Raw genomic sequence first — 11460 nt, 5'->3', positions numbered from 1 at the left:
ATTACAAGAAATAAACATTTTAAAATGAATGAAAGTCTTTAATAAATGTGTATAACTTTTGTATCTGTGTCTTAGGGTTACTAAGTTTACCTGGTCAGATCTTGTTTAAATGGCTTGCTAATATGAGAAGCAGATCACTTTAAATGGACCTTACATCTTTGCAGGATGCTAGAAATGAAGACATTACCTCAAAATGTAGGTAATTATTGCCTCCTCTTTTATCAGTGCTATTTTCCGAGGTATTATCATAAGAGAGCACTTTAGTATTAAGCAGGACCTCAGAGTGGCAATAAATCAGTCCAACTGAGTCATCATTGTCGGAGGCATCTGAACTACTGAAATGTTGTGGATCCTACAGAGAGTGTGAAATCACTTGACCCTTGGCATTAACCTTTGCTGAATGAATAGACCCTGCTTTCTACATCAGGGAACAAAGCAGAGGACTATTGATTAAACACCACATTCACTTGATATTAAACACTGGCTGCACTCACTTCTTGCCTGCAGTTCCAGGGGGAGAAACCCAGAGAGTTACTGCGTCTCAGGAGGATGGATGTTTGTAATTCAGAGCAGTGTTTTTCCTGCAAAGTACTCCCCCCTACACTTTGATCAATAGCTAGAAGCCATGATCAGCCATGAGTATGTATTGTCAATTCTGACCTGTGTATTTTATCATTTAAGGTGGTAGGTCACAGTGCTGTGACTAATATTTCAGTTCTAAGCATGAATTGTTTCCTGATGTCAATATCTGTTGGAAAAAGCAATTTGTTTTTTTTTTTTCATTTGCTGATTATGAATCATTGTCTTAGAAATTGATTTGTCTGCATTACTGAGTGCATACATTTTCTAAATTTTTTTGACCTGAACACTCTTTTTTCAGATGCTGAGTTTTAACTTGCCTTTGGTGGAAGAGATAACATAAAGGAATCTTTGGCGTATATAAACTATGATTATCTGGGAAAGAGAAACATGGTTAACTCAGTTTTTTTTTTTTTTTTTATGTTGAAAAGGAGAAAAGCCGAGAGAGACAACACATCCAAGCAGATGAGGGTGAGGATGAAAGGACTGTAAATTTCATAAGACATCTTAAGCTAATTATTTTGTGATCCATTGCATGTGCCCAAACTATTGACAACATTTAGGCTCCTTCTTTGTAGATCTGTTCACCTGTAAAAAGAAAATGAATTATTAACAGATAAGTCAATTCAATTTATGGAACTCGAGTTAAAGGGAAATATTTTAGCTACAGATTTACAGAGTTCTCTTTATTTTAGGTTGAATGCTGTCTCCACCTTGAGCTTTCTATCACTAAGGTACTCTACTATAAAAGCTGCACACAGACAGAATCCCTTGCTCTTTACTTCTTTCTTTATTCCTTTCTTTTTCTCTTTGTTTTGAAATGGCTTATGCTGGCCTTGAACTCTCTTTGTCGTCAAAGATGACCTTGACCTCTGGCTCTTCATCCCTTCATATCTTTTGTGCTAGGATTTCAGGTGTTCAGCACCATGGCTGTTATGTTTTGCTTTTCTCTAAAATTTCATAATCTTTTGGATCTGAGTCATTATACTCATGAAACTCTTTAGAATTATTTCATTTGCTAGAGGTTTTGACTGCCTTGTACTCCAAACCAAGAATTCAAGCTTGGCTACTTGTGAATGTGTCATAGTTGAATAATAGAAAATCTCTCCTCTAAGGATATTATAGTATAATTTAATTTCTGTAATGCATACACAGTCTCACACAGTATGCACATTTTTTGAGGAGTATTAGAATGTTGAAGGAAGTTGATAAAACAAATCATGATGTTAAACTTAATGGTCAATCCTTCTCATGTAATGTGTTCTGCAAGCTGCATAGTCTCTGAACATTTTTCTTTGAAATCTGCTTAAGCATAGAAAATATGAAAAATATTCTATCTGAACCACATTCTGACAATGTATCATGGATTTATTTTCTCAATTATGAAATACACTTGTGTAGAAGTTATTTTTGCTGCACTATTATTGAACACAGGCACGTTATATGCACACATATACCTTTAAATTTACTCTGTATTGAGGGCACCACTGTGCAGTATATTTGCCTGTTGTAAAATACTACCACCTTGCTTTGTACAACTTGCAATGCAGATGATTGTATATAAATACCCTGAATGAAAAATAAAGTAGGTTTGTTGCTTTGAATGACTGAGTTGGTGTCATTATTATATATTATGCAGCTCATGCCACAAAATGAGAAATTTTGTGTGTTTTTGAAGCCAGTCTGTGTAGAACTGGATGGGCTGAGGTCACCAGGAACACAGTGACACAACTGTGATTAGAGTATGCACAACACCCACCACAGACTCTTCAGAATCTCCTTGGTGACAGTAGTATTTCCCAAAGGAAATTATTTTAAACTAGGATTGAAGAGATACAGTGCAGCAACAAACATTTGTAAACTCATTTAGATAGAATTTTTGGAATACCAAATTTACAACTGAAAGAAGGAAGAGGGACATAGGTAAAATAAATAGAAAATGTAAAAAGAATAGTAAGAAATATAAAAATATTGTTCAGAAAGAGGTGATGTTGAATAATAAAGTTTTGATTATTTATTATTATAAATAATAATAAAAATATAAAAAAAGGGAAAAAAGAAAATTGAGCAGAGTGGTTCAAATTTTTAAAGAAAGAAAAGACCAGATAATAACCTTAGTCATGGTACAGACAGAAACAATAGTCTATGCTAACATGGACCATTAGATTTGCTTTGTTAATGCTCAAAACATCTAAGTTTTCACTCAGTTTTGGCTATGTGACATCTCATTCATAGCTTACAACATATTTTGGTAAGATGAGCAGTGAATCTTTCTAGGGACACTGTCTGGCAATGTTCGCATGAACTGCATCTTAGTGATTTAGAAACAAAGGGCCTTTTTTAAAAACTGAAGGCTTTTGGGGGGTTTGTAATAAAGGAATTTAGTCACAGTTGATTATTCAGTATCACTTTCTTCTGAACAATGCTCAACCTGGTGTCCATTTCTTTATCAAACCACTAGAAGCTTTAAAACACACTTTATGTCTGTTAGCAAATGCTAGCTTTCAAATTGTCCATGGCCTGAGCATAAGAACCTCCACCCTGGGAAGAATCTTTTCAGTGGATTCTTTTGTTTCTTTGGATGAGCCGATGAGGTTGATGTTGACTACACGTTGTCAAATCTTTGCTTGGGAATCTAGTAAAATCCCGTATAGTTTACCTGACTCCGTAGAGTTTATCTTCTTACACTTGTCATTCCTCATAAAAGGTATCGAACAGAAATTTTGTGACTTTGACCAGCAAAAGCCCTTATCTGACACCCTCCAGGCTCAAATGCACTGAGCAGAAATGAAAACACTTCCACAGTGCTCCTGTGGCAAGAATGGCTTCTTTAGACAATCTGGCCAGAGTCTTTATGGACCCATGGGGATGTAGGCATAGACTCTTCTTTTTTCCCTGAACTACCTGCTTTTTGGAGCTGCACCAATACACTGCTGTTCATGAAAAACCTTTCAGAACTGTCTGTTCTTGATCTGCACACAATCACATGGATCTGTCAGCTCTTTAGTAAACTCAGTTGAGAACTAACCCTGTCCTTCCTGTTTGCAGCTTTGACTGACTGTAGGTCTTTTGAATGGTGTAAAGAGGCTTGCTATGGCATCTGAAGACTATGTTTTAAATTTGTGCACAAGCAGAAAACAGTGTGTGTCCTTACCTACTACAGAGCAAGATAAAGGGAATTATGACGGTGAACACTAGTTGGTAACGTTGATCTATAGAGAATATTTTTAGAACTTGTCAAAAGTTTAGAAATGACATTTTTCGACTTTTCAAATGTATTTGTTTCAAATTTATTTTTTACAAAAATAATTTCATAAGAGTAAATTTTAAGATATTAATTCATTTATTATTTAATTATATACATATATATTTAATTATATAATATTTATTGAAAAACTTAAGTACAATAATCAATCTTACCCTGATGTAAACACTCTGAGTGTCCTATAGTTATTGGCTTGGCATGACATGCATACTCATGCAATAGTAGAACAAATGTTATTCAAGTAAGCAAACACTCAATTATTGCATTGAAGGGCCACTCCAGAAGGTGGAAGCTATACCTGACGCCATTATCAGGGCCAAAAGCCAGTATGGCATGACAGGTCACAGAGCCTAGGTAAGAATATATACCACCTCTGTTGTTCTGCTGAATTTACATAATATTGAACCAATTCCTAATGACTTAATACTATATCCATAGCTGAGTGCAACTTTCAGCCCTCACAGAGAAGCTTTTTCTTGCTGTAGATGATGATAGACAGAAACTGGCCAATATGCAGAGAATAGAGATTGCAGAATGCTCAGCCACAAATAGGACATGTATATCACTCCTTTCTCCTGATGGCTCAGGCTCACCAAGGAAGGGTAAGAGGTAGACGATTACAATGAAATTGTTTTCTTGGACATAAGAGGGAAGTTGCACATACAAACTCACAGTGTGATGGAACACAGAAGATCATGGAAGAGTAAGTCAGACAGTCTCAGCATGGAACAGGAGAACATGGGCATGAAATTTCACCCATTGGAGTATATGGCACTCAATAGCTTCTAGCAGAGGGAGAGTCACTTTCATTGAAGGATGAGACTCATGGTAGATCTATCATGCTTCGTGGTTGGCCCAACATAAGAGAATGTGAGCAACACAGATTGTACTGAGTGACCTTAATTTAAAAAATGAAGTTGAATGTGTAGGGCTTGTGGACCTGGGAAGAGTTGGAGTGGTGAAAATATGATCAGAATACATTGTATAAAGTTTTCAAAGAATTAATAAAAATGTTTAAATGTTTGATTTTCAAAGATAGGCATAGCAAAACTGTGAGGGCATGACTTCCAGCATAAAATGCATTGGACTGTGATTTTTTTTTTTTAATGTGGGCAGTGCTGATTTTAGATGCTAAACTTTAGTATAGGACTGAAATTTTATGACATTACTGTAGTGTAAGTATTTAGTGCCATTTATGGCACTGCCTTTTCCCCCTGTATTTTCTATAAATAAGTGGCTGATCCTTTTATAAAGAATGATAGCAACATGCGATCATCACCTGTCTATTCACAAATGTACTTTTGTGTGTGCAAGGGAAGACCTTTGGCTCCATGCTGCACTTAGAAAGTGTATCCTTAAGCTGCACAGTACAGCCCATGCAACTGAACAAGGATGCACGTGCTGACTCAGCACATTCATGAGGCCAGAAACACTGTGAAATGCTTTTGTTGCACATGTTTTTTGTAAGCACACAGCCGTACATATGACATCATGAATTTACATGATCTAAGAGTAACAATAATAAATAGGGCAGTTAAATAAATTTGGAAAATGATCTCTCTTATATTTTTATCTACTTCCTTATATTTGAAATATTATAAAGTTGATTAAAGGAAAAAATTATGTGGCTGAGTATAAAAATTGCCTAGGTGGGTAAAAATAAAGGCAGATAATTATTTTTACACTATCTCTTGTTGAGTACAGGCAGGAATAAAAACAGTAGCTGGGATACATTGACCCCTAAGGAATATATCAGCAGATCCATATGTTATGTAACAATCAACTGGTACTTTTGTAAAGAGAAAAATTTTATATAACTAATATGAGCTATAGTGCCTTATACTCAGAGAAGCCTGCAAAATCTAATAGTTTAAAGTCTTCCACAGAAAAGAATCTGGTGACTGGCTATAGCGAAATCTTGGTACTTGCTTATCCCTCTGCTCTACTGAAGTTGCCACATTCAGTGTGCTTTGCCTCGATTTATTTTCCGGTTTGATAACAGGAACCCTTTTATAATTTTAAGAATGGCCTTTTTCCACAAATCAAGTTATCAAATATCAAATTAGATAATGGCATCCTTTTAAGGTTAATTTGAGGTAGTGTCTTCCTGATTTATAGTATCTATTCTGGAAAACTCTTCTGTGACATCTGATTACTGTGAATATAAGTGACAATATAAAACAGTTCTTGGCAAAGATGTTACCATGTTGTATCTGATATAAGGAAATATCTGATGCTTATCAACATGCTACTTGTCAATATGGTTGTTTGTATAAGATCTACACAATATCAACACAGGTTGATAAATCAAAATGAATGGGGCAAATGCATAAGGCTTCATCTGTAGATGAACAGCTGCAAGCAGCTAATGGTGAAAGGGAAAAAGGGAGAGATACAGAGAGAGAGACACACAGAGAGAGACAGAAAGAATCAGTCCCCCCAGGTACTAACCCTCTGATAGGCTGATAGGTTGTCCAATAAATATATATATGAGCAACACATAGACACAGAAAAGTTTATATACATACATATATATTACACTTTTATACTCACATATATGTATATATACATAATCTTTTTACATTCTTTTATGTTATGTGTATTTATATACAGTATATAATTATATATATATACTATTAATTATATACAGTATCTCACAATTAAAGAGGAAGAGGTTAATAATCTGGGAGGGAGTATGTAGGACAGAGCAGGAGTTTTGCGGATGAGTGGTGTGTGAAAATGACATAACTGCAGTACTCATGCATGAAATAAAAATAATAATTTAGAAAAGAAACTTTAGGTGGAAATCTGCTTTTGTATTTTGTGAGAGAAACAGCCTTTGAGCATATTTGGGCAGCATGCATCTTGGAAGGAAATCCTAACGTCACTCTAAGATGTCATTCTCATCTCCTTTTGAGTAGCTATTTTACCATCTGTAGAGCATCCTACAACAGATGGACAAACCACATCTCAATTCACATCACTGTTTTAGTTTTGCTGTCATTGTGCCCACTCGGCTACATCTCAGGGAGAGCAGAGCGGTGGACAGGCAAGGGCGTGGCACTGTTTGTGCATGTGAAACACATTATTAGTAACTGGATGTGTGCATACTCCATGACCGTCTTTGAAGGGAACCCAAAATTTCAAACGAACTGGAGCAGGGGACGCTGGGACTTGAGAAATATTTCAAATGTGTCAAATTTACACTGAAAAAGGTTTCCTTCAGGATTCTTTACTTTTATTGAGACCCTGATTCAGTATTAAAAGTCATAGATAAGGTGAAATATTTTTTTTAAATGACACTTGCTTGTTGTAACTAAAAGCACAGCATAAGTTAAAACTATTTTTATAGTGAATTTTTCTCTTAAAGAGTGAACTATCATTTACATGGCCACTGAAGACTTGTTTCTTAAGTATATTCATTGTTTTCCAAGGAATATTGACTGTTCATTAGTACTGAAGAATTATCTGTAAATTATTGTTGATGCTGGTTCCAATCTGGATGGTGATCATAGCCTGGCTTTGGAGACTGGCCTCCTGCCTCACAAATTAACCAGTGGCCTTTGGTGCAGGGGATGCAAGATGTGACATTGACTTTGGAGTTGGGATCAATAGCCTTTGATCTCAGGATTCTTTGTCTTCCTTTTTACAAGTAATAACTAGCACTAAGTGCTTTCTCTTTCTGTAGAAAGGAGCATAAAGAGATTGGAGCAGCAGGAAAGTAGATTTCAAATATGTCAATATTGTGTTGTACAAGGTGAATATAAAAGCAGATGTGCCATTAGTAAAATGATTTGATATTCAGAATACATATAGACAGGGATGAATATTTTAAAATATTAAGAGTAAAATAGCACAAAATTTTTCTTTATGTAACTTAATAATGGGAGAACAAAGTGGTATGGTATAATTGTCTCTGGAGTGCTGCCTATAAGAATTTGTTAATTTAGTCAAATCTTCCAGAATGAAATGATGATGTCAGATACATTAGACACTTTATAAAAAGTGGAATATGGATGAGGACTTTACAACTAACCCTAAAGTGTATGGAACAGGAATGATAACTTACAGGGTGTCTTGTGGTCTGAGAAGGAAATTGTCTGACACTAGACTTAGCTTTGTGTGTTTATCGTCTCAAGTGTCTATGTTTTACTGATAGGTCCCTTTTGTTTCTTTTTGTTGTGCCATTTATGATTTTTGAACTCTATGTATCATCTCATGTTTTCTTATTTTTTTATTGGAAAACTTTCTTCTGTGGGAGTGATACCACTGTGTTCATGGAACTTTCTTGAATCATTATAGATGTCTTGAATCAAAATTTCAGATACAATCTTGTTTTGTCATAAAATTTACCAATGTGGAAGTCCTTTACTAAAACCGTACTGCATCTACTTAGCCCAGCACCAGTACAACAAATTCATGTCCCAGGGACAGCGGGATTCACCCTTAGACCTCACTGGGTAAAGAGAACACCGGTTAGTTGAGGACTTAATGTATTTAGACATCACATATACGGAAGTCCTCAGTCTGCACGAAACACAGGTTCTGCCTTGACACTGGAAAGTAACAGTGTCATGAAGGGACAGACAGGTCGACAAGGGACAAATGCACCACAGTTTCAGAGCAGCTCCCTCTCAGGAACATTTGGTTGCCTTCTTCTCACTTGCCTATCTTCTCACTGACCAAGATAAATAGAAGGGGCCTTACTTCATTGTCCATAGGATTAACATGCTGGTGCAGCCATTATGGAAATCAATGTGGAGAATAGTAAAAAAATCCTAAAAACCAAAAGTACCAGATGACTGAGCTCCGCAACTCCTTGGCATATGCCTAGAGTGTGCGACACCTTATTCCACGGAGACTTGTCCAGCAATGTTCACTGCTGCTCTAGGCCCAGTAACCACGGAATGAAAACAACTTAAATGTCTTTCAGCTGATGAACAGATAATGAAAATGTGGTGAATATATTCTATGGGATACTTTATAGGTGCAAAGAAAAATAAAATTATGAAATTTGCAACTAATTGAATGGAACTAGGAAATACTGTGTTGAGTGACGAAATCTAGACCCAGAAAGACAAATGTACATGTTCTGTCTCCCATGTGGTTCCTACCTTCAGCATCCTGATGTGAGTATATAATCTGAAGTGACTGCAGTAATCAGGAAGTAAAAAGGGACTGATCTTACCATTGTGGGGTGGGGCACAAAGAGGAGAATAGCAGCATCAAGGTACCTGACAGAGAAATGGAAAAAAATGCAGAAAGGGTTTAACTGAGAGGTAGGTCAATACAGAGGGATGAGAGAGGAGGAGATGGGGAGTAAGAAAAAACAACACTAAGAATGTTGAAAAGACCATAGGAAACGTATTGTTTTATTTACATAAAATTACTTGTAATATATTTAAGTGTATATGTACAAGTATATATCACACATGTATATACACATTAATACATATGTAACAATAAAAAAAGACGGCATGAATTCGGAAATTGATGAAGTGGGTGTTACATAGAAGAGATGAGGAAAAGAAAAAGGAAGGGGTGAAATGCTGTAATTCCATTGTAACATTAAAAATAGGACAATACATATTAAAATACATGTTGGATAAAATTTTCAAAGAATACTAAAAACTGAAATGAAAACTAAAAAGATAGTATTTGTGTTTATGTTTTGTATTTTTGTGTGTATTGTTATCAGTTTCTCTTGGAAAATCAAAGGCCAAGCAGTGTTTTAATTTTATGTTTTAGAACTATTTACTTCAGTTTATCTTCTTTTTCTATTTTACTAAAAATGTATTTTCTATACCACTTTCAACTCTGAGTATACTTTGCTATGGTGAGTAGCTAAATAAATAATTATTAACAGATTTTTTATAATAATCCCATGTGTTTGGAAAAAGTCATTACATACAATCTATTTTAAATTTATTTTGATTTATTTAAAAAAATAAATGGTTTTCATTTGCATTTCTTGGATAACTAAGGACTTTGAGCATTTTTTAAAGTGTTTCTCTGGCATTCAATACTTTTCCTTTGAGAATTTTCTGTTCAGCTCTGCACCCATTTTTTAATTGGATTATGTGGATTGTTGGTGTTTAATTTCTTGAGTTCTTCATATATTCTGGACTTTAGCCATCTGTCAGATATAGGGTTGGTGAAGACCTTTTCCCAGTCTGTAGGCTGTCAATTTGTTCTATTGGTGGTGTTCTTTGCTTTCCAGAAGATTTTCAGTTGCATGAGGTCCCATTTATTGATAGTAGATCTTAGAGCCTGTGCTGTTGGTGTTCTGTTCAGGAAGTTGTCTCCTGTGCCAAAGAGTTCAAGGCTCTTTCCCACTTTTTCTTCTAACAGATTTAGTGTGTCTGGTTTTATGCTGCGGTCTTTGATCCATTTGGACTTTAGTTTTGTGCAGGGTGATGAATATGGACTATCTGCATTTTTCTGCATGTGGACATTTACTTAGACCAGCACCGTTTGTTGAAGATGCTCTTTTTTCCATTGTATGGTTTTGGCTTCTTTGTCAAAAATTAAGTTTCTGTAGTTGTGTGGGTTTATTTCTGGATCCTCAATTCGATTCCACTGATCCACCAGTCTGTTTCTGTGCTAGTACCATGCTGTTTTTATTACTGTTGCTCTATACTACAGCTTGAGATCAGGGATGGAGATACCTCCAGAGAATCTTTTATTGTACAAGATTGTTTTAGCTTTGCTGGTTTTTTTTGTTTTTCCATATGAAGTTGAGAATTATTCTTTCAAGTCGGTAAAGCCTTGTATTCATTATTTTGATGGGAATTACATTGCATCTGTAGATTGCTTTTGGTAGGATGGCCATTTTCACTATGTTAATCCTCCCAATTCATGAGCATGGGATATCTTTCCATCTTTTGATATTTTCTTTAATTTCTTTCTTTGGAGACTTGAAGTTTTTTTGCTTTTTGTTTTTGTTTTTGATTTTTGTTTTATACAGGTCTTTCATTTGCTTAGAGTCATACCAAGGTACTTGGTGTTATTTGGCTACTGCTACTTGGTGTTATTTGGCTACTGTAAAGGGTGTAGTTTCCCTTTTGTCTTCTGTATACAGGAGGGCTTCAGTTTTTTTTGTTTTGAGTTAATTTTGTATCCAGCCACTTTGCTGAAGGTGTTTATCTGCTGAAGGAGTTCTCTGGTAGAAGTTTTGGGGTCACTTATGTGTACTATGATATCATCTACAAATAGTGATACCTTTCATTCTTCCTTTCTACCTCACACCTATCAGAATGGCTAAGATCAAAAGCTCGAGGGATCAAAACCTCTCATGGTGGAGAGGTTGTAGAGAAAGGGGAACCATCTTCTGTTGCTGGTGGGAATGAAACCTTGTACAACCACTTTGGAAATCAATCTGGTGCTTTATCAGAAAGCTACCTCAAGATCCAGCTATACCACTCCTGGGCATATATCTGAAATATGCTAAAACATAAAACAAGGAAATTTGCTGCTCAACTATGTTCATAGCAGCTTTATTCATAACAGTCATAATCTGGAAAAACCAAGATGCCCCAAAACTAAAGAATGGATTCAGTAATTGTGGTACATTTACACAATGGAATACTACTCAGCAATTAAAAACAAGGAAATCA

The sequence above is a fragment of the Psammomys obesus genome, unplaced genomic scaffold, assembly GCF_907164565.1.
Source record: "Psammomys obesus unplaced genomic scaffold, mPsaObe1.curated_primary_1811, whole genome shotgun sequence".
Lineage (NCBI taxonomy): Eukaryota > Metazoa > Chordata > Mammalia > Rodentia > Muridae > Psammomys > Psammomys obesus.
The sequence above is the reverse complement of the archived record's forward strand: the minus strand, read 5'-3'. Positions refer to the sequence as shown.